Raw genomic sequence first — 27,275 nt, 5'->3', positions numbered from 1 at the left:
CTGAGTTTTCTGTCCTTTCTGTATGAAATATAATGAGACTAGTTATTTGATGATGAGGAATTTGATAGAACTCAGTATTGTAATGGAGCTTTAACTCAGTTGTTCATTGTTTGTCTTGAAGTGCACATACTAAGAAAACAATTCCATATCATTCCTATTAAGCTGTGATGGGCAATTTGTCAAACGCTTTTTATATTCACAAATCAGAAGTATCCGACTCCCAGTGATTTCTGTTAGACCTGGTGGTGTGAGTCTAACTCTAGAAAATACAGAAATGAAGCACAACATAAACACTGATTTCCCTTTTCATCCATGTGCAGTTCTAAGCTGAATAACAGTTCTGTTTCAGTCAGCAAGGAATGTAAATGGCGTACACATACTTAAAATCACACACCACCTTTCTTTCCCCCCCCCCCTTTTTTTAGCCCCCTTTCTTATCTATATGTCCCAATCTTTTAACATCTATCTTATTCAGTTCCCTCCACTTTCTTTTTATCATTTTACTGTGTCTTATATTTTCCTAGACCTGATTTGGGGGTTTTAAACAATTTAACAATAAAGGTTAAAGCATCTCTGCAATATTTAAAGTTAATTCACTCAACATCAGTGTCAGTCATGTGCTGTGTGATGGGGGGGCTCTCACACTTTATAATTGCCTTTAATTCTTATCAAATTCATTGGCTGGTATTTAAAAGTGGAATGGGACAATGCCAAAAAAAAAGAGCTTGTATGCTGGCTTACATGCATAGCATTGAACCAGCTGTCTAGCAAGGCAGAGGTCACTGGTTATTTAATGATACTTCGCTGTAGTATGTACTATATGTCCGAAAAGCAAATGTCCCACTAAATGTCCCAATGTGGGAAAAATTACTAACTGCTATATTTTACTTGAAGGAAAAGATGAGTTTTTAAACCAAGCCTGGGGGTGTGTGTGTGCTTGCTGAGTGTGTAACTGTTGTTGTTGATGATGGATAATTGAAGTGAGGCAGTGCCACTAACAATACTTACTGTTGTTGAAGGACAAATCCCAGCCAATTCAAACAGCACCTGCACTTTTATTGGCTGACCCCACTGAGCTTTGTGTATAAAAAATAAAACCATTTCCCTATTGTAAATGCAATGCTATTGTCCTGCCATGACTTGTCCTATACAGTATTTGGTTTTGTGTGAATGTATAGTCTAGTTTTTGATTTATAGCCTATGTAAGTCTTTCTGACTGGAAAATTCACTGAATCGTAGTTTCGTCCTAAAGTTTCAATTTTTTTGGCGCCCAGAAGGAGAGGAAAGAGGTGGCTCCATTTTTCTTCTGGGTCTAAATTTAAGTTAACGGTCATTGTGTAATTTTTGCGCGCGGCCACATGTTTAGCTATTAGTAATAGTTTTTGTGAAAAGGAGAGGGAGAGACGGTTGTAGCACAAGTTGAAACATCCTACTGCTTGGGGATTTATTTTTACTGGCGAAGAGAGCAGAGTGGTGCTCAGCAGGTCAGGACCAGATGAAGCAGGACCTTCTGCCAGATAGCCTGACCTGTGAGTATATTAAATTTGATATAAAAAATATTATTACTATCACGTTGAATCAGAGTACTGATGCTAGCATTTGTTCTGGTCGGTTATTCAGTTGCCTAGCTTGGTTAGGTTAACTTTATCTAGATAATTTTAGCTAGATACCGTTAGCTAGTATAGCAATTTAGAACAATACAATGCTTAAAGCCTCCTTTATATGTAATATCACAGCTGACCATCACATTAAGTATCCACCCAGAGTGAATTAAAAAAAAAAAACGTTCACAACTATTATAAAACAGCTCAAAAACAGCTTTCACCTCAGCTTCCTTTTCTGCCTTTACCGGACATGTAAAAATAAAAAAAAACAACAATTTAAAAAGTGACAACAATATAATTTGGATGGAGAGCTTGTGAAACTGTGATGGTCAAGCGTCTCATTTGTGATTTGTGATTACTACAGCAGAATAAAATGGAGCTAATATTGAATTTCGATATACCGTCCCATCCCTACATACTACATCACTATATACTGTATACCATCATATACATACTACATATACATCATATACTACATCATACATATACTACATCAAACACACTAACGCGCACATTCACACCTATGGGCAATTTAGAGTCTCCAATTCACCTGACATGCATTTCTTTGGAGCCTTAATAGCAGCCATGCTTTTACCACTAGCACAGCCAGCACTAGTAAGTCAACAAATGGTGAGATGCCATGGATGAGACTTATCAGACAGGATTGGAGGGTGAGAGTGATATCTTGTCTAATGCAGTGGACAAGGATGATATCGTGAACAATTCTGTTTTATCTTCAAATGCAGGCTAAAATGCTTTTGGCAGCCAGTACAGTCCAAACCTTAATTGAAGAATTTCATTAGATACACAACAGTGGTACATTTTGTCCAAAATGCACAAAGAATGCTTTTGCCAGTATGTTCCCATCAAAGACACATTAAAATCACTTCTCAGTCACAGTTCAGTTAGACAAGCAAACGTGCACACACAAGAGAATCCCCATGTGCTAGAGGGTTGAAACCTTGATGAAAGTATCCTTTCACAGGGGTCACCCTCTTCATTGTCAGTTACCTTATCAGTATCAAGATTCATTTGAGGTTGCAAACCTTGTGCGCTCAGGCAGAAAGAAACACAGATAATTGGCAGTTTACATGATGCTGGCAGAGATTGCACCCCACAACAGGTCTTCCATTGACCCATTACAGTTAGTTATGTTATGCAGAGAGGAAGATATTGGATCGGTAGACACAGCAACACTGAATAACATGGATGTGTGTGCGCTCCAACACACACACGGCTAAATACCGGATCCAAAAACATGTCTGGTGGACACTGGCCAACCTGGGATCTCTGGCGTGGCAAACCTATGATTTACTAACCAAGCTAAACTGTAAGTGCTGCAGCAAGCAGGCTCATAGAGTCTCTACAGCTGTGTGCCACAATGGCACATGCACAGTAAAGTTTTTTGAAATTTTTGGGACCGACCAGCAGAGTGAGGTATATTAGCTGCTGGTTGTCCACACACATAAGAGCGATAGGTTTATGGAGAAATTAAGGAAAACAGTTTTACCTGCCCTCTACCCCCCTTGTTCGATTTCAACAAAGCATCAATTTCTCCCCCCCATGTCCTCTTCTCTCTGTATTTACCCTTAGCCTGGGGTTTTCCCTATGGTTCTGATTGCCTGAGTGATACTTTAGGACTCCCAGGGGAATGGGAAGACAACTAAAACTTAAATCTAAATCAATGGAGGAGGGTAAGTGAACAAATAATTTCATCATGAGATCAATAAAATATCACAATATGACATCATTTTTAAATTAACAATTTCAAATTCTACTTTTTTTTTATTTATTCCTAACCAAGATGGACTGCCTTTGTGTCATGATATGAAACGCTGAGTTATCACTACATGTCTACTGATGCTAGTAAAACATTCTCCCCTCTTAATCTTCTCTTAGTCCTGAGCTTCCCGGTGGCTCTGACCCCTGGGTAGTGCTTCAGCAGCTGGATTCCCTGAAGATATAGGTTCTGTGGAGCCAGATGCCACAGTTCTGGGGTCAGTCCATACAGCAGGCTGCGCACAGCAGCCGTGGGTCCACACTGAAGTATCACGTTCATTTAAAGTGCAGTGAAAGTTCCACTAATTTATCACAACAAATAACATTAGTTGTGATAAATTGGTTAACTTCAACACTATCAGTGCTATTATAAAATTGATCCAAAAAATACTTTCTTACCTTGAAATCAGTTTTTCTGGCTGTAAACCTAATTTAAAAAAAAAAAACATTTTCCCCAAACGAAAAATAAGAATTTTAAAGAAAAATATATTATTTGAAGTTGGTTTGAGTATCATGTTTTATTGGCAAAAACATTTTTAGATAAAATTATTTGACTGGAAATGAAATTCCCCCTCTGGGCGCATCTTGCTGCCATTGGTTTATTATATTAGGCGACGTCACTTTAAGAAGAAGAGAGGTGGAAAAGAAACACTGAACTGGGAACAGCTGATTGTCAAGCGAGGGCGGACTTGGTTTGGTTTGGGGGAAACGGAAACACACAGGTAAAGACACAAGTTTGCCTTTGTAATGTTTTTTTTTCTGCTTGGGACAGATACATGCAATGATGAAGCAATATGTCAGCAGTATGCCTCTGGACGACAGGCTGTTTGACTTCTCTGCTGGTTTATCAAGTGTGGAAGAAACATTCAAAGCTATCCGAAGTTGTATTCAGATGTCACAATTAATTAGTAATTCAGTAAAACACACAACCTTCGCCTCCATCCACAGCATGAGCCAATTTGCATTTGCATCAATGTAATTTCCTAAAGGGACGCACGGAGGCAGCGCGACAGTAGGCTACTACTGAACCATTCACCAGGTAGGTCCCGTGCGCTTGTATAGAGAGAACGTCACCCAAAGTCATTGATAATGTGGCAGTTTAATGTTTCCTTGCATATCGGCAAACTTACACATGTCGTCCAACAAAAATGAAGACCTTTTTTGAATCGCTACAATGTAGTAGTAATTTCGGCATACAAGTAATCCACCAAGCAGCGCGTTATTTAGATAAGATCTCAATTTTAAAAATTGGTTCACGTTTGCTAGGTACCGCCATTCGCGTGCCATTCGCGGTGTATTTTGATGGAAGAGTGTGGGAATCCCAGGCGAGCCCATTCTAGAAGTTGAAATGTTATTGAAATACGCGCTGCTTGTTGTATTGAACTCATGCCGATGCGAATAGTTGATCGTATTGATTCGTAAAATGTTTGAAGTGTTGTTCTATCCGGTATGCATATTTGCCGATAAGCAAGGTAACATTACATTTCCGTATTTTTGAACGGAGTTTGGAGAGATACCAGAGAGAACGAAACGCTGGGGCATCTGAAACCAATATAATACCAGGGTTTCCAAAACTTTTTTGAGTGCAGTATTTTTTCCATTTCTATAGTTATTTTGCCACTACCAACAACTCACGAGGACACCAGAGTGTGTTTATCTTTCAGTTGATTTATATGGATGAGCTTACATGGAGCTGCAAATGATGCAACAACAACCTTTTATTCTTTGTGAAATGATTTTCTAGTTGGCCAATAACAAATACCTCACTCATCAAGGTACATCTAATGTAGACTACTTGGTAGGCCTATCTGATATGCTATTTTATCTAGGTCATTATGAATATTGACAATTTGTCAAAGATTGTAATGTTTTATTAGCCAAAGGGAAATATTTGGCATTGTATAGTATTGCATTGATAGATAGAGATTCTTGGTCTCATAATGGTTTACCCATGTAAGATGACTGCAGGTTTGTCCCTCTGCAACAACAGCAGTTTCCTCTCTGTGGTCAGCTGGAATAACATCACGTTACCTTGCCTGTAACAGCCATGGGACAGTATGGTCAAGCTAATATGACTACCAATGAAACCTGCAACATTCAAGCTTTTTAATCAAGTGATTAGCACACTGCTGTTATACCTTGAGCAATACAAATTGCTGCAACTGTGCCCTACCTGCAGCCATCCATTCTTATCTAAGCCCCAGTGTGCACAGTGGTGTGTGGACATGGTGTGTGCATGCATACACCCATCTGTCATTCAGTACTTGTGTTGTGTGACTTTGGTGAAACTTTTGGTGAACCATTTTTCTACTCAGCTGATACACAGAGAATGTATTTCCCATTTAATGCATTTGGATTCATGTGTTTTGCGCTCTAAGACACTGTTACATTATTTAGTGTGGACATTCCTTTGTTGACCCTCTGGATTTTGCTGATACTTAAATCAATATTGATTATTAGCATTATTGTCCTTTGCCCTGCAAGCAGCTATGTGTTTTTTCCAGCTTGTTTAGCGCAGGCAAAGCCAGAGTTGCCAGGTCATTTGTTGTGGGCGGGCCTTAAAGCTGGAGCTGCAAGCGAGTGCATGGCTGTGCGGTTTCTCTGGGAAACACATCGCCTCTTTCCCATGAGGTCTGTCGCCTGTCTTATTTCCATGTGGTCTGGACATCCCCTAGGTCTTCTCAGTGTGCCGGGCTGTTAGAAGTGTCACATTGTAGTGCATGTGGGACTTGCCTTGGTCTTTATTTAGCCTGGCGTAGAACAACGTCACAAGATCTGTGTCCATATGACTAAGGGCATGCTTCTCTATTGTCAAAGCAATGAAAGGAGCCACTGTTGGGGAATTGGTAATTGGACAGGGAATTGGACAAATTAGCTTTGATTGTTCTATCAGGAATCATCAGGTGTGTGTGTGTGTGTGTGTGCATGTGTGTTTTATAAGTTCTTGATCCCAATACATACACACACCCACATGTAGTAGATTGTAGGGTTGTGCTCAGTGATGTAGTGGTAAATAAAAAGGTATATAAAAACTATATGACCTCCACTGGTTGGTGATCATCATAAGGCAAACAGCCACCAATATGAAAAAAAATTGTTATAGTTTCAGAAAAGCATTGATTTATGCTTTTTATTTCTTAATAGCCCCTATCCTCATATAACCCAGGAAGTCCCGTCATTTCATATAGAGCTGAGTGAGCAGGGAAACTCAGCTGACAACAAGCTTGTCAGCAGAGAAAAGTTGGCCACAGCTGAATGATTTTGGTGTCTTCACTTAATGGCTAAGTTGACCAACTGTCCAATCTACTAAAAAATCTGTGTGTTCCGTTAACACACTTGCACCCACACACACACACCCCGTCCCATTCCTCACCTCAGTTTTGCTTTCTTTAACATGAGATGGAAGGTTGCTGTGCATAAACCAACCAAAACTAGAACAGTGTCGACTACAACGCATGCAAAGATACAGTTAGCATCAGTTATCGTGAGGACAGAAGTGTGTGTGTGTGAGTGTTGAGTGTGTGTGGCATGCACAAGCGTGAATGTTGTTAGGTGTTATGCAATCGCACAAGTGCCTTCAGTGCTGTCGTGTTTGTGTCTGCCCTCCTTCCTTCTCTCTCTCTCTCTCTGTCTATGCTGCTGACCAAACTAAATGGACAGCACATCAGACTCTCCCTCCCTCGCTCTAGTCATTATTCCCACTCTAGTGACTCTTCCTGTCACCTGGGTCTACAACTGAGCTATTGTTTAGTATCACTTTTAGCGGCCGATTCATTCTGATCAGTGTTGTGCTGTGCAGTTTTGTATGATTTTAGCGTCTGTGCTCTTCAGGGAGGTGTGAAGTACATGTGAAGAGGAATTAAGGTCCGGTGAGTGTCGGTGTCCCAGGACGAAGATGGGGGAGAAGCTGTCTGCCCTGGAGGAGCTGGAGCAAACACTGGAGGTGGTGGCAGCAGTCAGTGGTAGGAAACCCTGTCTATCTTTCTTTATGCCAGTGTCAGAGGTAGGATGTTCTGTCTGTCTGGTCCAGTTTTTTTAATTGCTTTTTGTGGGAACTCTACTCTCAAAACATTCGCTTTCCACTTGGCATTAACATGTGTCTGTCTATGATCTGTCTATCTGTCTATGATTTAGCTGGATTTTAATATGTGTCTCCAGTATACACAGATTTCTCTTTCTCTCTCAAAATGCAGACTGCCACACACCTCACTTCCTCTGGTAATATTTATGTCCTTTAAAGTTCACGGTGAACACCTCATCTCACTTTTTTCCCATCCACCAGTATCCTGACAATTCATTTTTGAATGATGTAGTATGTTGCTGTCTGCGCTGCCTGTTACCCGTTTTTCCTGGTTGTATTTCTGTGTAGTATGTGGGTTGGAGAAGCCTTTCATTTACATGTGCTACCTCTGCCAATGAAGTTGGAAGGACGTTATGTTTTCAGTTTTGTCTGTCTGCTTGTTATCAGCAAGAAGTATCAGCAAGATATCTCAAAAAGTTCTGAATTGATTTGGCTGAAATTTGGTGGACCGATAGCCCTTTGGCCCAAGGATCAGTTGATTAAATTCTAGTGGTGAGTTGGACCTGGGATTTCCACCATTAGATGATTCATGTGCTGGTGGCGGCATATTTTCTCTATCTGATTACAGTCCAATCATCCAGCATGCATGTTAATGTCAGGTGGAAACAGGGTCACTGGCAGCAGTTGTTTGATACATGAGTCAGTAGTAGGACATTCTCTTTCTGTCTCTGTCTTATGCCAGAATGAGAGGAAGGATACTCTGTTGTTTTGGTTGTTGGTGATGAAGTCACTATTGATGTGTGATGATGCATATGTGATGTTGATTTGTTGTTGGGGAGGCTGTAGCCCAGATACCTTCCCGTCTCCTCTATGGAGAGAAAAGGATGCCAAATGTCATTCAAAAATCTGCCAATTTTAATGTGACTTTGCTTATTGGCTCAACTTACAACATTTAATGTATCTTTAGGAGCTACAGTCCTCTACTAAAATACACCATGGAGGGCAGCAGCATGCAGTGTGAACCATTTCTAAAAGTTGAGATTTTATTGAAATAAAGTGTTGCTTGCTGGATTGCTTATATGTTGAATTTACAACAAGCTTGTAACAATTTGTAAAAGGTCTTATGTTCTACAAGGTATGTAGGCTATTATTTGCCGATACCATTAAATTGCCAGATTTTTGAATGAGATTTTTGACATTCTCTCCATACACAAGAGAATGGAACGTGGAGTATTGTGGCTAGGGAGGCTGTAGTAGGAATCAGTGCTAGGAGACAGTCTGTTGCTGTTGTTGTTGATGATGTGGTGACAGTATCGCCTAAAGCCCTCTTTCTGTATACAGTTGACCTTGGTAAATATGCCATTGCAGAACCGGGATAGAATCAATCATCTGTCAATTACTGAATAATTAATTGAAAATATAAAATGTTCAAAGAAAGTTTCTTACAGTCCATTATATTGGCACTGGCCGATATCCAATAATTAATAAAACCAAATATCGCCCCAATATCGGCAAATCAATATATATCGATCTAACTCTAATTTACATGCAAACTAATAATCAGTCAATAAGGCTTATTTTTTCCAAATGCACTGACATTATATACACATCAACCACTCCAGAGAAACTCAACTGGCTCCAAGCTCACTGACATTTTAAAGTGGTCGTCATCACACTGTTAGTGACAGTTGCAACTAACTCATGATATGTAGGCAAGGCAAGGCAAGGCAAATTTATTTATATAGCACATTTCATACCCAAAGGCAACCCAAAGTGCTTTATGTAATGCTAGCCGCCATGCTAGCACCGAGATGCTTTTGGGGAGCGAGCCTTATCCAGAACAATCCAGAATAATTCAGTTTGTTTTCGGTGTCATTAGCCGGTCTTCTTGATCTTCTGACTGTGACTCTTCTGCTTGATGGATTAATAAATCTAATAGGGCGGAATGTAATGTAATGAAAAGTGCATGACTGCCCTGCCTTGTTGCCTTTGAAGTTTAAATTGGGAATGTTTGTGCAAATGTGTGATGATGATAATAAATTCAGCGGAACAAAGGTAATGTGATATCCTGTAGGAAGGCGCAGGCTTTAAGCACATTCAACATCTCTTCAGGAGAAAGCAACAGCCATATAAAGCCATAAAGGGAGGAGTGACAGCTCACTGTTTTCTAATTTCGTTAACCTTGATTTATCCCGGGGAGGGGTTTGTAGAGCAGGCGTGACCGTTTTCATCACTGCTCTGTTCATTCACACATTCACACAGACAGAGCGGCTCCGCTGCAGCAGTTTGGGGTTAAGTGCCTTGCTCAAGAGCACATTACTCATTCACTTTCCCTGCCCAGATTTTCTCAGTCGGTCCGGGGCTTTGAACAAAGGACTTTCCAGTCACAAGGTTCTCTAACCTTTATCAATTTCAATCAATTATCAATTTTTTCTGTTATAAATAGATGTTTGTAATGAACCCAGTGACCTCCACTCTAAATCCACTCTAAAATCCACTCTAAAACTCGTTAACACTGTTAAAGAACAGCTATTAACAATGTACCTTGCATTTCTGGGCCCATTTTGTTGTTTGGTGGTGTATTTTTCTTATTCCCATGGATAACTGTCCAAACAGCTGAGATATTTCCAGTGCAGCAATTTGATAGCAGAAAATGTTTCAGCTTTCAAAACATCAACAGTACATGTCAGGTTTTGATGTCATTCCCTCAGAATCAGAGCGAGGGCTTCTTTCTAGACTTTTCCCTGAGGTTAAAAAATCATACAGGGAGAAATCCATCATAAGAGGCAGAGAGACCAATTTCTCTATTGACAGTAGCCTATATATATATATCTATATTTACGACGTCTAACGGTGTAAGAGTGAGGGTGGAATTTTCTTTTAATGTTGGAAATTTGGCTATTTGGCTGAGGATGGGGACTTGTGCTGAGGAAAACAGCATAAATTCTTGCTTTTCTGAAGATTTAAATGATTTGTGTTTATATTGATGGTTGTTTGTCTTATGATGATCACCAACTTTTTGGCACAGCGACACACAACTTTGGACTATGCTTGACACCCTGTGAAGTGTGGTCACTTTAACTTGAGTGAAAGAAGAATTTGAAAGCAACAAAAACAGCATATTGCTGTTATCATGTGAAAACCTAACTCCAATTTTGGTTTTGTTTTCCTTTCATTTGAAGGATTACATGTTCCTCTATGAGTTAAGACAATTCTCAGACCTCTTGGGCTCATGAAACCCTTTCAAACTGCATTGTACAATGTAAAAAATGCATCAGCTGTTTTCTTACTTTCTTAAAAGTTGACATTTTGGAGATGCGATGATATGTTTTAACTACTAATCGCTACATTTCCATTTGAATTTTATACCAACCAATGAACCAGCTATACGCTATGGCTTTCTCTTACTATGTTTAACTCTTCCTATGGTCAAACTATGGTGGTTTTTGTTGGGAACGCATGCAAAATGTAGTAATTCTTTGCTGTTGTCATTGTCATTGCCACTTAAGACCCATGATCAAATTTGACAGTCTGTAGTACATTTGCCTCTTTTGATGTGAAATCTATATTACAACAGCAAAAAGACTAGCTTCAGCTCACTGTCCAATACCTAAGCTTTTAATGTGAAAAAGAACAAAAAGTCCTTGTTAACTAACCAGAACTACCCATTTTGAAAATAAGACAGATTTGGTACAAACCTACCTCTCTGTGTTGCATGTTTCTCAGTTGAAGAAGTCCCTTGTCATTCTCTTGTATAAATAAATACCCTTGGTCATTCCTGTAGAAATACTGAACCCAAGCAAAGGATTGAGACTTGTGGGATTTGAGGGCTTGTCTGGTCATGAAAATCCAGTTGTCGGTTGCCTCTTGGGAACAGATTTATTAAAACCCTGCATCTAGGCGTCTTTGCTCGTATGTGTGTGTGGGAGCTGATAGGTGTTAATTGGGTGGAGAGCTTGTGGGATAATTAATCCCTGTTGTTGGTGCAGCACCCTCTGTGTCTATATATATATATATATATATATACACACAAGAAACACACACATTGAGAGTTGTGAAGTCGAGCACCTGACTTGCGTTTGGCGGGCGTTCAAGTGCTACTTCCTGGTGGGAAAGTTATGTATCCAATAATCCAGTAACTTTACATATATCTTTCCTTACATTTTACAATATTAGATAGGAAGAAGCGGGTATGGAAAATGGATGGATTGATGGATGATATTTCTTATATTTTCAAACATGTTTATAAATAGTTATATTCATATATGTATAGCACATTTTTCACGTTTGATAATTCATATTTAAGTAAGCAATCAATGCTTTTAAGTAAGAAACAACTGCTAGTAACTGTAAGTGACATCTGTAAGTGGATTGCCATGTTAAACCATGTTGGTGCACTTTTCATTGATGTAAACAGAGCACAGTCGCTGCTGCTTTCATGTCTTCAAAGTGCACATCACACACGTTTCACTGCCTGGCTCTGTGTCTATGAATTAATGACCCTATGACACAGACACACACACACACACACACACACATCCACCATGATAGTATAATTAGCTTATGGGGGGTTTATGTTATAGCTCTCACCCCCCCACCCTTCACTTCCTCTGCTACACACAGCGGACATGAAGTGAGATAAACAATCACACACACACACACACACACACACACACACAAGCCTAATTGAGGAGGGAGAGGGCAGGCCATCTTAGCTTGAGGAGACCACATTTGATTTGGCTCGCCGACACACACACACATATACACACACATAAGGGTCTTGGTTGTGGCTCTATTAGAGCAGCTGACCATGGACAAGCTTAAAGACATTCAGATACTATGAAACACACACACAGATATGGCGACGTCTCTTTTGGAGTTAATTCAAGAGGGCCACGAGGTGTTGAGTCGACTGCTTCACGATCTGTCTGTATCTGTCAGTCTGTTGACCCAGCGACACACACGCAGGAGCCACGGACTGAGCTGGAGAACAGGTTAGGTGTGTGTGTGTGTGTGTGTGTGTGTGTGCTGATGGTGAAGGTACAGGTTTGAATTGTGTATTTTTTGTCCGGACAGGTTTAGTTTGTGTGAGTGTGTGTGAAGTTAAATTGGACATGCGTGTTTTTCAAAGTGTGTTATGTTGTGGTGTGTTATTAAATCAATGTGACAGGATGACAAGGCAGGATTTCCTATAAAGACGGGGAGATTCCCCCTGCTGTGTTTCCCCCTCATTATTCAAACATAATAGAAGAACCTCAGTATTTTGTTTCTTCTAAAAACTGATTAACTGAACTCTTGTTACAAAGTCTACCATTAACTGTTTTTTACATGGTTTTTACATGGATTTGTTAAGCTGTTTGCACTGTTTTATAGACACTGAAGGAAAGTGCACTGGCAATTTAAGTGATAGTTAGGGAAGGAAAGTTGCGAAAAGTTTATTGTGTTTATATGCATAATTTATATACTCAGGAGAAATTCCAGATTAGGGCTTTAACCATCTGTTTTCATCCGAACAAGAGGTTTTAAGATGCAACTAGGTAGGTTAACGTGGGACGAGCGCTGTATTAGTTCAATTTGCACGCACCCATCTAAACCGTTATTGGTCAATCTCATTGATTTCGTATTTGGATCATTACCAGTGTATGACAAAAGGATTGTTGTCTTGGTGTGCAAAAGTTAGTTGTGCTTAGGAGTTAGTGTATTCCTTTAAATCTGGATTGAAGTTGACAAACTTGTCTGTTCAAAACAAACTCTTGGGGCAAAATTATGATGTTAAATTTTTTATTTGTCATCAGGAATGACCAGCAGGGGCAGTAGCTGTCACTTTCTGATGATTCTCTGAGTACTGTGTGGCCTTGAATGCGGCACTCCGGCGTTTCACCTTGGTAACTGATTACCTCAAATGGCCCTAGTGACTGGCTAATTGATAACTTATCTGACGTCTCCATACACCAGATGGAGGAACGTATGCAGGCTGTTGCAGGTCGACTGACTGACTGTCTAACTTGCCAAATGTATGGGCGAGAGACAGATAAGGTAGATAAACGGACAGACAGACAAACAGAAAGGCAAAGAAATAGATTAGATAGACAAACAGACAGGTAGACAGTCAGAAAGACAGAAACGGTGTGTATGTGTTTATCATGTCTGCCAGCCTGTGCTGTTACCGTCAACCGGCAGAAAGGAAACAGAATCATAAATACACCCAGATTAACGGACAAGGTGAGTGAGTTGTGTTTCTAAATGTAATATGAGCAAACTTTTATTATAGTTCCTCTGAGGACCTGTTGTTGTGGAGACGGGAAGCGAGCACAATTTTGCCGGTACTCACTTTTAGGGTTACAGGTTAAGGTCAGGTTCAGTTTAGACACTTAAGGAAGACGGAACAATATTGATTTTAATATGTTATTGTTAACAGCCTAATCAATATTTGTGAACTTGAGCAACTCAGAAAAATTGCTTTCACTTCATAGACACTAGATGGGAGGCTGATTTTGTGTTTGAGCTTTTCTACCTAAACAAACTGAGGACTTTTACACTAATCGAATGACCACATGGTTTTGTTATTGCTAAATTGAAGCTGACACATTACCAGAGACACATTCAAGTTCAGTGTAGTTTGATAACACCCTTGGTTCATAATGTTAGCTGATGTTGGCAGTGAGCTAACTTATATTGTAAATGTTATATTGATCTGCAAACAAACCTGGCGCAATCCTTATGACAGCATTTGCAGTCTTAATCTTAAGTATTAGTAATATCGCAACACCGTTTCATATCCTTAATGACATTTAGCTGTTTCTACTAAAACTAGGTCACTTTACCTGGTTAAAACTGATAGTGTTAAAAGTAGTTATAGGCTACAACTTACACAATTAGACGTAGTTGGTTTGGAGATAAATATAACCTGAACAACATGAACAACCTGACTGCTAACATTAGCTAACGTTATCGATAGGTGAGCCACTGGTGTGACCAAGTCTTGCTTCAGTATCATGTTCACTTCAATCCAGTTGCTGTAGCCTTTCATTTGGTCCTTGTTGGGTAATTTGGCTTTCAGTTCATCGCTTGATGATATGGAGGGATAATTTTTAATAATTTAAAATGTTTATACAAAAACAGCAATTGAGTCAGCAATTGTTTACATCTGCTTTGCTGTCTCTCGTGTCGTGTTCCCCACCCCAAGTACGACATAAATCAGATATCGCCGCCAAAGACACTGGAAGTTACTTCCAGTACTTCGCTCTACCTCTGATTTCTCAAAGCAAGCTAAAACTACAACAAACAGCAAGCTAAAACTACAACAAGCCAATAAAAGACTGCTAACTGACATGGATAAGACCATATTACTGCATAGCACTGACAAACTGACTATTTATGTTACATAATGTCAGTATTATTGGCAATATCAATGTAACAGGCAGAACTGTACAAACAAAAAAAACAACCAAACTTGTGTTTATGCTAAGACTTCAGCTTTCAACTTTAATTTTGAGACACAAGATGACATGACTTGTTGAGATGGAGATTTATTGCAGTGGGTAGGTGTGAGTGCGTGTGTGTGTGTATGTTTAGGAAGACATTTAAGTCCTAAATGCTAAATGGTTTGTTATTGAGACTTGCAGTCACAAAGATTAGATCAGGTAGTACGAAAAAGTCATATGTATATAGGTAAATATACAGTATATAGGTAAATATATAGAACTATCCTTTCTTTCTGTCTCTCTTTCTCACACACATACACACAGATTTACCACACAGATGCAGTGAGAGGGAGGGGCAGAAGAAAGGAGTGGTGCAATCAATCGAAAAACTCTGGCAGGTGTGTGTGTGCGTGAGAGAGAGAGAGAGAGAGAGAGAGAGAGAGAGGGATATAGACAGAGGGAGGGTTAGGAAACGGAGAAATGAGGAGAGCAGGATGAAGGCGATTCTCTTCTTCTCTCTACCTGCGGAGATGAAGTCAGGAGGGGAGGAAGAGGGGAACGGAGGGAGGGATGAGATGAAGGAATGCTTGGGTAAGAAGGAATATGGAGGAGAGAGATTCGTCTGCATCTCGCTGGAGGAGATGGAGAGCTACTACAGATACACCCAGTGCTGTCAGCGGCTGCACAGTGAGTTTTGTAGGGGCGTGTGAATGTGTGTGTGTCGCTGGGTTTTTGGCCGTGTTGTTTGAAGTGTGTGTCACTGCATGTAAAGGTCCATGTGGAGTTCAATTTGGGGTGTAAACAGTTTACGTTTTTGGCGTTCTTTTGACATGGAATTCAGAATATACCTACAGTATGTACTGATAATCTGTTCATTTGCCCCAAATGTTGCTCTGAAATCCATATTAAGCAGTGTGTCATCAGCGTAAGGGGACTAATTCTAGCTTACTGTTCCAATACTTAATGCTTTTGACTATCTCTCTTACCTGCACTCTGATCATATGTATTCAAATGTGTAGTGAGCGTAAACCAATATAAACTCTTTATCCACCTTTTTATTGGCAGAAGAAGTGGTGACCCACCTTTGTAGGTTAAAGGATTTTGTTTTTTTTCAACTTGGGCCTAGTTGCTATCATGATGATAGATTGTGTTTTAAAATTTCATCACTTACTTCACTGTAGAGCATTCATACCTCCAGGTCACCGGGTGCGTTGCTATCCCAACACACACACACACAGGGCCAACAGCAATCTCCAACAGTTGAATCCAAAAAGCGATTAAAACTCATCTTTTCAACCCAATAACACTCACGTTGCAATTGAACCTTCCTACATCCAATGTCCAATTATCCAGTACCAGAAACTTGCGTTTAACTCAAGTGGCAAGTGGACTCTTGGGCTAGACATCCTAGTGGTAATTAACTACAAGTAGGATATGTGGGAATTGTTGGTAGGCTCTAATATCTCCCACCCGGCATCACAAATTGTGTAAGTGTGTCAACACAAGCGATAAAATCAGCAGCAAATCCACCAATGTTGGTGGTCCAAGGTGGGCCAGTGTCTGTGGTCCAAGAACCACAGATGTTTTGCAGCTCCAGTTAGCCAACTGGCAACCTTGAATGCCAGTGAAGGGACTCTGGTCAAAATATAAACAAAAAATGTAAATGCAATGACTTATTTTGTTTTCAGTCATTCATGACCTATTACACATTTACCATTAACCTCTTACCTATTTCACTGGGCTTCAATCTATTTACTTATCCCGAAAAACTGTGGCTCTTTGGCTCTGCCCATTGAGGTTATTTTTGCCTCCAGAGCAGCTGTGCCTCTGAGAAATGTTTGTGGAACTAAATGGCCAGTCAGCGAATTTGCCCATCTGCATTGCTCCTACATGTTCTCATGTGTTTCATGGCTGCACTGAGGATTCACTCCTCACGTCTTCTCCTCATGTCTTCTACTCATGTCTTCTCCTATGGCCCAGGTCCTGATAGGAGACCAAAGTACAGCCTGGAATAAGAACTGATGCTGTTGAAGGAAATGGCAGAGTAAAATACTACATCCTTATTTACCCAAGGTGGTACAATAGATGGCTGTATAATTACCTGACAGACTGCTACTGTGTGACAGAAAGGAGGAGAGAGAGAGGTGTGTTTGTGCACCACTGATCGGTGTGCATGCGTGTGCTGTGCAATATTCGCTTGATGATTTTTATATCTCCTTAGCTTGTCAGTGACTGTCTAATTTTTTCTAGCCTGTTCCCTGTGGGCCTAGGTCTGTATTTAGAGCGTGACTGATGATTATTTTTAGTAAGAGCTATTCTGAAAATGCTGTGTCACAAAGACATTAAACGTGATGTGGAGTTAGAAAGCAAACTGCAGTCTGTCTGATGTGGAAATGACTATGTGAAAGTGTTACACTGAGCATAGTCTGAAGAATGAAGACAAATTCTAGTCGAATAGATTTTGAATACCTGAAAGAAGAAGAGGAGTGCTGCTTTGTCTTACCAAGGTTCCCACTATCACTTGGTCATTGTACATGTCCAAGGACTCATAATTAGCATGTTTTGGGGTGTGACATGATGTTGGTCAAAAGTAGACATCATAGAGGCCTCATATTTTTTTACTCCTGATGAGTCAAGAAATCCTTCATTTTCAAACTGCTGCTGCATCGACACAAATCTCCATCACAGGGTTTTCCTCAGGATGTGAAGAGTTGATCCTCGGACCCAGAGATGCCTATAGATCTGAGAGATGAATTTGGGTGCTATATTAAATATAAAAATATAAAAAAAATCAAGTGCTTTCATTCATTCAATTTCAAAAACCTTAAAGGTCTCAAATCCAAATTTTCAAGGATTTTGTTTAGATATCAGACAAAAAAAATCCCAAATGAATGCAATTATGTTCTGTAAAAGTGCAAAATTGCAATATTTAGGAGCAAACAAACATTTTGAAACAGCACCACCAAAATCATGTGATTTCACATTGTCCGGTTGTCAGCTCCCACAGTGTTTCCCTGCCTGATAACCCATCGTGACTGGCAGGTTGCCTCGAGGCACAGCTTCCTCTTTCATGACCCCCCTCTCTCTCTCTCTCGCCTCTCGCCTTCATCTTGCTCTCCTCATTTCTCCGTTTCCTAACCCTCCCTCTCTCTCTCTCTCTCTCTCTCTCTCTCTCTCTCTCTCTCTCTCTCTCTCTCTCTCTCTCTCTCTCTCTCTCTCTCTCTCTCTCTCTCTCTCTCTCTCTCTCTCTCGTGTTGACCTCTGAAATTACTGGAGTTTAATGCCTAGTCAGCATCTAGGTCACAAGTATGTATGTTTGTGTGTGTGACCCTGACTCCTTCCTGGCCTGTGCTTTCACAGACATTCTTATCTCTCAAGTTCACTGTCCTCTGACAGTCAGGGGAGATTGTTTCAAAGCTGTTCTCAAATAGCCTCATTCTGAAACTTTGAGTGTGTGTTTCACTTTTTCTTATACAGTGGTTGGTAAACCGTACTGTATGATTGGGACAGACCAGCTCAGAGCATGTTGCATTTAGCTCATTGTCGTGATGCAGTCAGAAATACTTATTGTTATACAAAAATTGTTAAGGCCATCTACCTACCTGACTAATGTTTTTGTCTTGTCAGTGTGTATGATTTTTCAGCTTTCAGTAATAATCTGTGACATTTTCATATAAATAAATTTTGCTACTCTCTGTCACTGATTGATTTAACACAATTTTTCTATTTTTATGTTCCTCCACCATAATACATGGTATGTGTGTATTCTTGTTGCTCCTATAGAGTAGGTGATCTGATTAGATTTTGGAGCACCTTGCTGCATAAACTTGCATATTATTGAGGAAAAATGACAGGACAATAGACAGGCTCAAGTGCCTCTTGTTGGAACGCAGTCCTAATGGGGATTTCCTTGACATCTGGTGACGGCCATGGGGTATACTGTATCATTGATCATCAAACTGTTTGACTGTGGATGGAGGCTTTGTCATCCTGGAAAAAAACACTCCCATTAGAGTAGAAATAAATCACCATCAGATGAAGGAGATCAGTCTCATGGTTTTGTACTTACTGGTGTTTACCTTGCCCTCTTAAAGGCTTGAGTGAATCCTAACGCAGAACATAAAGTACTTTCCTATAATTGAACAGTTGTTTAACAATGTATTTCCTGAATTGTAACTTGAACTGGATAACAGGGTGGCCTAGTGGTTAGAGACTGTCCTATAGACAAACTTCACAGGCTTGATGAACCTATTTTCCTATAAGTCACTCTGAATGAGAACATCAGCTGATGTCAAATATGTTAATGTAAAATTTACCTGCTTATCTGATGTGATCAAAGCTTTCTTCACATTTATACAAGGTGTTAAAAGATTCAATAAAATGCGGAGACCATTGAGCCAACTGTATTGGAGGGTTGTGAGACAGATTTGAGTCCACAATGTATAGGCAGTCCTGTGTGCATCAGGAGTTTTAGTGCTGGAGTCTGTGGTGTGGTCAGAACATGCCAGCAGTATTGCATTTGTTTTATTGAGTTTCCCTGGAAGCTGTGAGATTAATGATTGACTGTCAACAAGGGCTTGGCACTCAAGTCGCAGGAAAACTGGATGTGGGTTGCATCTTGTAAAACAATAAAAAACGCTCTTGTGGCTCTTCTGTCACATGTACAGTCAAACACATGGCCTTTTTGTGAGTTGCCACAATATAATATGGATTATATAGACTATTTTCATTTTGAACTAATCTTATCATCTTGGCACGTCTTAATTTCCCAAGATCAATCCAAATAAAAGCATTTCATAAAAGCATTAGTCTGGGTTTCAGTGGAGAGTTTTAGTGTCCCATGATGGTCTAAATGCTGTTTCAGAGGCTGTTCCACCTCTGAAATACTGAATACTTAGAATTCCGATTCAGAAAACTTTACTGTCTCGAGAATTGGGCTCACCGATTAATAAAACACTAAAAAACATCATTAAATAAATACAGTATATATAGGAGACAAACAAGAAAGCAGCAATAACATCAGATACAGCAAAAGCAATCTAATACGCCATGTTGTTAGTGCTGCAAAGGTGCAGAGTAAGTCTTTTTGCTTGTTCATAGTTTTGACTGGGGAATAAAAGTGCTCCTCCTCCTCCATTCCCCCTCTACAGCACTCCTGTCTTCCTGTCTTCCCTGTTTTCTTTCCTTTCTTTTCGTCGCTCTGCTGGACTGCGAATAGCACTGTAGGCACAACTCAATAAGGACGGGATCTTATTATTGTGTTGAAATGTCCCATTCTCTTCGCATCACAACAATCGGTCCTTTTTATACCCAACTTTATTGGTTAATGGAGGTCATATCTGCTGACAGTCATGCTCCGGAGTTAACTAGAGGTTGCTCCGGCCTCGACATCCCCAACCTGGTCAGGTAATCTAGATGACATAAGTCCCATCCGGGTTATTTTTCTGGTTAAATGGGTAGAAAAAGTGTAATTCACTAATGTTATTCCATTCTATTAAACTGAGATGATAGTTGGTACATCCCTCACCTGCTTCGCCTCAATGCTCTGCTTTGTCTTTTCATTTGGTCCATTTAGCAACTTCTCAGGTTTTATTTTCTACCTTTATATGAAATGGAATCCTTCATTTCAGGACGTTTTTGCATTGAATCAAGCCTGAAAACCCCCTAAAAGGATCAAATGAAAAGCACAAAACAGGTTGGGGAGAAGGAGGTGAAGGACGTCCCAACCAACGCCTCGGTTTAAAGCTGAATCACAACAGATAAGAGTCCCATTCCCACTAATTAAGACACTGTAGATTCACCTTATTTGCACATACAGTTACCTCTCGCTGCCATTAGGGGCCGCCAACGTGCAAAATTGCCCAGTGCAGCTTTAACTGACATTTGAAGACACTGTCCATGTCCACATTTAAGCATGAGAGCTTGGGCGGCACAACACACACACACACACACACCCCACCATGCCACCCAAAATGTACAGTACGTGACTGGCGAGAAGCCAACAGCAAATTGGCCTAATGACTGCCTGGCACAACATCTTTAACTCTTGATTTAGAGAGCGAGAGTGAAGGAAAGAAGGCAGGGAGATTTGTTTCTGTTGTGCCATAAAGAAAATTAAATGAGGGGCAAATTGAATGAGGACGGCTCATAATCCCTTGTGACATTCTTTTCTCATGAATGTTTTTTTTTCACTCTCTTTTACTCTCTTCTCTCTTTCATCCTGGACTTTATTATTCTGTGCTTTAAGTAGCTCCCTCTATTCTCTCACTCATTTATTCTGTCATTCAAACTAGGATTTGACTGCTTTTTGAAAGCCAATACTGATACAGATTTAGTTTTTCTTTTTGGATCGAAGCTGCCGATAGCCAATATTTAAGGCCAATATTCAATATCTTTAAATATGACAATTTTCATGCCAAGTATTCAGTGTTTCCCCCAGAATCTTATTCTTGTCAGGGTGGAAAAGCCTCTAGAACAACACGGGATACTAAAACTGCCCAGGGAAACCAAGGACAATGATAATAATAATAACAATAAAACATATTCATCATGCATACTTGTGTGGAATCTGATCAAAATGTCTCATTAGAATCAATTCAGGTTAAGGTCTTCCCATAGACAACCAGTTTAGTATTGATCGATTCTACAATAAATATGTAATCAAACAAACTGCATCATATCCATCACATCAGAAGTCGATGACACTGATTGGCTGTTATCCAATTTTTCATAAAAGGACAACAGTGAACTCATATGTTGGTCCAAGCCTAATTCAAACTGTCCCACCTTGTTCTGTTCTCACGTTTGTCGGCTACTGGTTGTTTCAGCCTGTGAGTCACTTCTCAATTGGTCTCTTCCTGTTTATGTTCCGGCCGACCAATAGTGTTTGATCTCGGGACGGAAGGAGCCAATAGTATTTGATCTACACCGACACAGACCGGGGGGGAAAAGTCTCAAATAAATAATCCATCTGGGAGTTAGTCTGGCCCTAGTCTGCACCACATCCCATGCGCACGCACACACACACACACACACACACACACACACACACACACACACACACACACACACACACACACACACACACACAGGTCTCCTTTACATCCCTTATACACACATGTTAAGTCTACCTTGCATCCCATGGACACACACACACACACATCATGAAATATTTTTAATACTTACCGTTTTGATTTCAGGAGCTTTTAAGGCCTTGCAAGTCTTGTATCAACTGACCCCCACACACACACACACACACTTCTTTCTATCTTTCTTCTCCTTTATCACCTCTCTCCTATGAAGTGTTTTAGATCGCTCTGTTTCAGGCTGCAAGATTCTCTAATATGAAAATAGAAAATAATCCTTCAAGTCGATATCTGATTATCTTGAAATTAATAATGACCAGTAATTATTTTTGAGCTGTTGTATAATCTGCCTATATGATGACCATTTCATAAAATGGATTTATGTGCATCTTACACATCATATTACTGTTTACCATATAGCAATTTTCTGATGTTTTAAAAGTCTGGTATCAGGAATTTTCACCCACGTTAAATTGTAACTAGAAAAATCCATTTCAAAATGTTTGGACTATCTGAAATCTGAAATTGATAAATACAAATACAATCGATTATCAGAATTATTATTGATGAATTTTCTGTCGATCGGTTAATCAGCACTACTTTCAGCCAGAGCAGTAATTCATTTTTCTGTATAATTCTGTGCTAAACATCAGTTATCTGGTTAAAAGGTGAATGTGAGTCCAGAGCTGTTGGGAGGATAAATCACCAGAGACGGGAAATGAACTATTATAAACCCTCTGCCATTTCCTCTCCCAGAGTCAACATGCTGCTCTATCATCTAAATCTGACACACACACACACACACAGACACACACACACACATACACGCGCACAAGCACAGATTTTCTTGCACTTTCTTGCACTACTTTCAAGCGACACTGTCCTGTATCATTCCGGTTTAGGAGAACAATGACAGCTTTTCCTGAAAAGGTTTCATTACACAAACCAAATGCACAGAAATTACTATGGATAACCTAATAAGCTAATATAATAAGCTAATAATATTAAAGCTGCACTAGGCAAGATGTTTATGTTAAAACGCACTTGTCTTATCAGTCTAAATCACAGTGTGGAGTGTCCCATCCCCATTCATTTTCCTAGAAGGTGACTTTTCTTATTCTGAGCACTACGGTAATTTACAATGAAATGATTTTTACAGTCAGTTAATAGCTTTAATGTTTCACATGAGAGATTTTGATTCATATGCTGAAATACAGTAAATATACCTCACTTCTTGTGTAAATTTATTGGAAAAAATGCATAAAATTGACCTGTCGCCATTTTTATTAGGTAACAATCTTGGCTGTTCAACTGTTAATCTTGTGAATCGTTTTGGTCTAACTGCCTTTCAGTTCTTCCAACATACATATTTACAATAGTGGTTCAATTTGGCCTATTAGTTCCAGCCTAGTTTGTGAGCTAACTTTACTTGATTTAATATTGGTAAACTGCGCATAATCTATCTCGGCTGGCTGGGTTATGATTTGAATCAGGTCTTGGCATGTATACTAGTTATGGAAGACCTATAGTCACATCCAGAGCTTGATTATAAAACTCATTGGATCAAATTCCCCTGAATCCCTTCATTTATCCTTTTCTTATCTCAAACTTTAATTTCACCTTCATCTAATTCCTAATCTCACACAGTCATTGTTTATATCCACTCATGCCTAATCTCACTCATACTTTAATTTTTACCAATTCAATTCAGTTTGCTTTATTGGCATGAAAGTTTACAAACAATGTTGCCAAAGCATGAAGGTACAGAGTGTGTGTGTGTGCGTGTGTGTGTGTGCGTCTGTGTGTGTGTGTGAGTGTGTGTGTGCTGGGTTAGCACTCCATCATATAATGACTATCAATAGTCATAACAGTTTAACAATAAAAAATACATTCAATAAAACAATCAAAAACACAACATATTGCTCAACGTGTGTGTGTGTGTGTGTGTGTGTGTGCGCGTAATTTGTACCACCTCTCATCCTTCACGCATTCCAATATTTTAGCAATAACAAAGTTTTTAGCCTTATAACAAAATACCACCACATCCCAGCACCAGACCGCTGACAGAACTGCTCTATTTCTCAAAAGACATATGAAACATTTTTTAAACAATTTTCCTTAAATGAAAAATATAGACCCACAATGTGTAGTGCAATATTGTTTATGGGAAATGTGGTCTTAATTTTGAGAAACGGAACATGCTGCATTTATCGAACAGCTGATTGGAAAATAAATGAAGCAGGTTAAATTGTATTTGAGATTACACTACCTGTATTTCAGTTCCATCCTTTACAAGATTAGCATCTCTACTGCAACTAACTACGCTGCCTTCCAAAAGCAAACAGTAACTACCTGTGTGTTTTAAATGTCAAAGATAGTGACAAGGGTTTGGATTTCATATCATCAAAAATGATGCCCATGAAGGCTGTTAAATGACATACACTCCAATTCTTTACCTACAAAACTTTGGGCGGGACTCAAAACCCTCCAGACATTTTTCCTTGGTTTGTTTCAGGTTACATGCCAGAATAACGAGTGATACTTTCAGGTGCTTTGGACTAGTATGGAAAACAAATCCTTTTCTCATCTACATGTTATCCTCTCTCCTCCTCCTCTCCCCCAGTCCACCTCTCCTATATTCCTCTAGGAAGGTACAATCCCTCATAATTCTAATATCTACTGCTTTTTAGAGTGAGATAAGATGGAACTTCAATGATCCCCATGGGGAAATTGGGATGTGGCAGCAAATAGTCATGTGGCAGAAGAAAATAAGAATGCAGCAAACCTTATGATAAACCTGAGATGGAGGAATTATATAGAAAGTGACTGTGCAAGGATGCATCATTGTCAATATTCACTACATTATTTGTGCTTGTTTTATCGAGGAATTGAGTGTGTATGCGTGAGAAAGAAGGATGTGAGGAGTTCTTGTATTTGTTCTTGAGGTGAAAAAGAGCAAATGTGAGCAGCAGAATGACAGTTTAGAAATGTGTGTGTTTACCCAGCAGGCAGGCAGTTGAATATGTGAATTGAGCTCCCGATGGTCTATTCACACTCTCACCAGCTTCTAACTGTTTCTGTGTGGGGCACACTGGTTCCCCCTGCTGTTAGCATTGGAATTGTGTGTGTGTGAGTGTGTGTGTGTGTGTGTGTGTGTGTGTGTGTGTGTGTGTGTGTGTGTGAGTGTGTGAAAAGCAGAGGAAGAGAGAGAGACGGAGGCCTTCTTTCCATTGGACATAAACATGTGTCTTGATTCGGATTGTGTTTAGATAGGATTTGGCCGGATTACATTTACACCTTGCGTTAAAATGCGTCTCCAGTATACACAGTGAAATCAGATTTCTCTTTCCTTTCACCAAAACACAGTTCACTGTGTATGTCCCTTCCTCTGGTAATATTTACGTCATTTAACACTGACAATAAACGCCTCGTCTCACTTGTTTCCCCATCCATCAGTATCCTGATAATTGTCCCCCACCAAAGGGGGGACTATGGATCGGTCTCCGTCCGTAAGTTCTTTCGTTCGTTTGTTTGTTTGTTTGTTAGTCACACTGTAACGTTGACTTTGTGCCGCTAGGGGGCGGCATTGACAATGAATGGGGACTCAGTGGTAAAGCAGGTCATACAGTTAAAGTTATCATACAATGTTGGGGACAATGAATGGGGACTCAGTGGTAAAGCAATATAGTTTAAGTTATCATAGTTATTTTCTAACTTCATCTATAGGGAGTTTTTCCTTGCTACTGCTGATGCCTGTTTAGTACTGTGCTAATAATGCTCTTTAGGGATCAAGACTGGGTCTGTATTTATTCTGTTATTTCATTCCTATGTTTATGTTCAAGCACTTTGTGACATCTTGATGTTAAAAGGGCTTTATAAAATAAACCTGATTGATGTATGTGATACTCTGCTGTATTTATTGTGTTATTGTAGTTATTGTACAGTTGTTGGACTGTTGTACTGTTATTGCACTCATCACTGCACTACCACTGTGCCGTCAGTGTTGACTACTTATATCATATTACCACTTACCTACTGTGCAATACCATATATCACTTATCATTTAGCATTTATATTATTCGTAACACTCACGCTCCTGGTGTTGTATGTTATATTGTATATTGTATAATAAATTGTATTGTAGTGTACATTGTGTAAAGTACGGATTGTATTTATTGCGTATTGTAGTTCTTATATTTTGTACTGTATTGAGTAAAAACAAGACCATTACAGTTACTACATTTCAAGATATAACTTGTAAATTCTGAGGAGAGTAGGCAACAGAAATATATGGTCAATCTGTCCTTTCATTGTCCCATACCAAAATGCTTATACAATTTCACTCATATTTCAAGTACACTCAGCAATCACTGACTGACCCAAGGGTGGAACTACATCACTGGTGGGGGACAACGAGTATGAACTGCCTGCCGCCTGTTTGACTTGCATCCGTTTCCTTGTTGGTTCTGTGTGTTAAAGTTTATTTAGGTTTCTGTAGTTGTTATATGTGGATTGGATTTGAATACAATCTGATCACCCATCTTTATGGAAGTGGAAAGGGGATTATTGTGTAAGCTTGTGTTCCTCTGTATGTGCACAATTTGCAAACTTGATTTCATCAACATTGTCGTTTACTTCCAGTTAGCATGTTTGATAGTTTTAGTTTAGTTTGAGTTTTTCAAATTATTGCAGTTTTAGCTTTCTACATAATTTAGTTGAAATATGGTATATTTTTTTCATGTTTAGGAAAATTCATGTTTTTGACATGACTTAAGGTCATGCCTGTATTAACGACTGGGCATGCTAGGCACATGCCCCAGGGCCCAAGACCACCAGGGGCCCCAAAATATTCTCAGTCCTGCATCCGTGTTCAATGCATTTTGCAACATTTCACTAATTTCAATTGAAATGTGCCGCCAGGTTTGACCCTGACCACTGACCTGCCTCAGGTCCCTTAACAAATAGCACTGTTTAGAATGATTATGGGGCCCAAGTCATGGCCTTGATTGACATTGGGGGCCTTAAATATGATTTCTTTTGATATGGAGGCCCCAACCACAATTATTAAACTGCTACCTATTGATTGTATGCTTATGAGCAGTGCATTTAGTGAATATCTTCCAACTAAGATACAGAGAACTAATTATATACTGGTGGGGCAGGGGGTCTAGGTACAGACATAATGAAACCTTTTCAATAAATTTCAACATTTAATAATTTTTTTGGTCCTTCATTCCCACCACTTGTCACCTCGCCTCCTTAAAGCCACAACCTGCAACCCAAATGTAAACAAAGGGAAGCCCCACCACCTAAAACGAGCTAAAACTGAGTTTCAGATGTACTTTGAACTTATAAAAGGTTT

General features: G+C 39.6%; 1 protein-coding gene across 1 annotated transcript in view; it reads left to right on the top strand.

Moving 5' to 3' along the window:
• The first annotated feature begins 12,306 nt into the window (after positions 1-12,306).
• The window catches only part of mcf2la (mcf.2 cell line derived transforming sequence-like a), a 66,549-nt gene continuing 51,580 nt past the window's right edge, over positions 12,307-27,275 (top strand). The window contains exon 1 of the mRNA XM_071537940.1: positions 12,307-12,398. The gene's annotated coding sequence lies outside the window, so the exon portion shown is untranslated. The remainder of the gene's footprint in view (positions 12,399-27,275) is intronic.

Source organism: Centroberyx affinis, unplaced genomic scaffold, assembly GCF_046629955.1.
Source record: "Centroberyx affinis isolate AG114_WGS23_722 - 3 ecotype Tasmania unplaced genomic scaffold, CSIRO-AGI_Caff_v1 ptg003154l_1, whole genome shotgun sequence".
NCBI classification, from domain to species: Eukaryota; Metazoa; Chordata; class Actinopteri; order Beryciformes; family Berycidae; genus Centroberyx; species Centroberyx affinis.
This window is presented reverse-complemented; position numbering and strand designations above follow the sequence as displayed.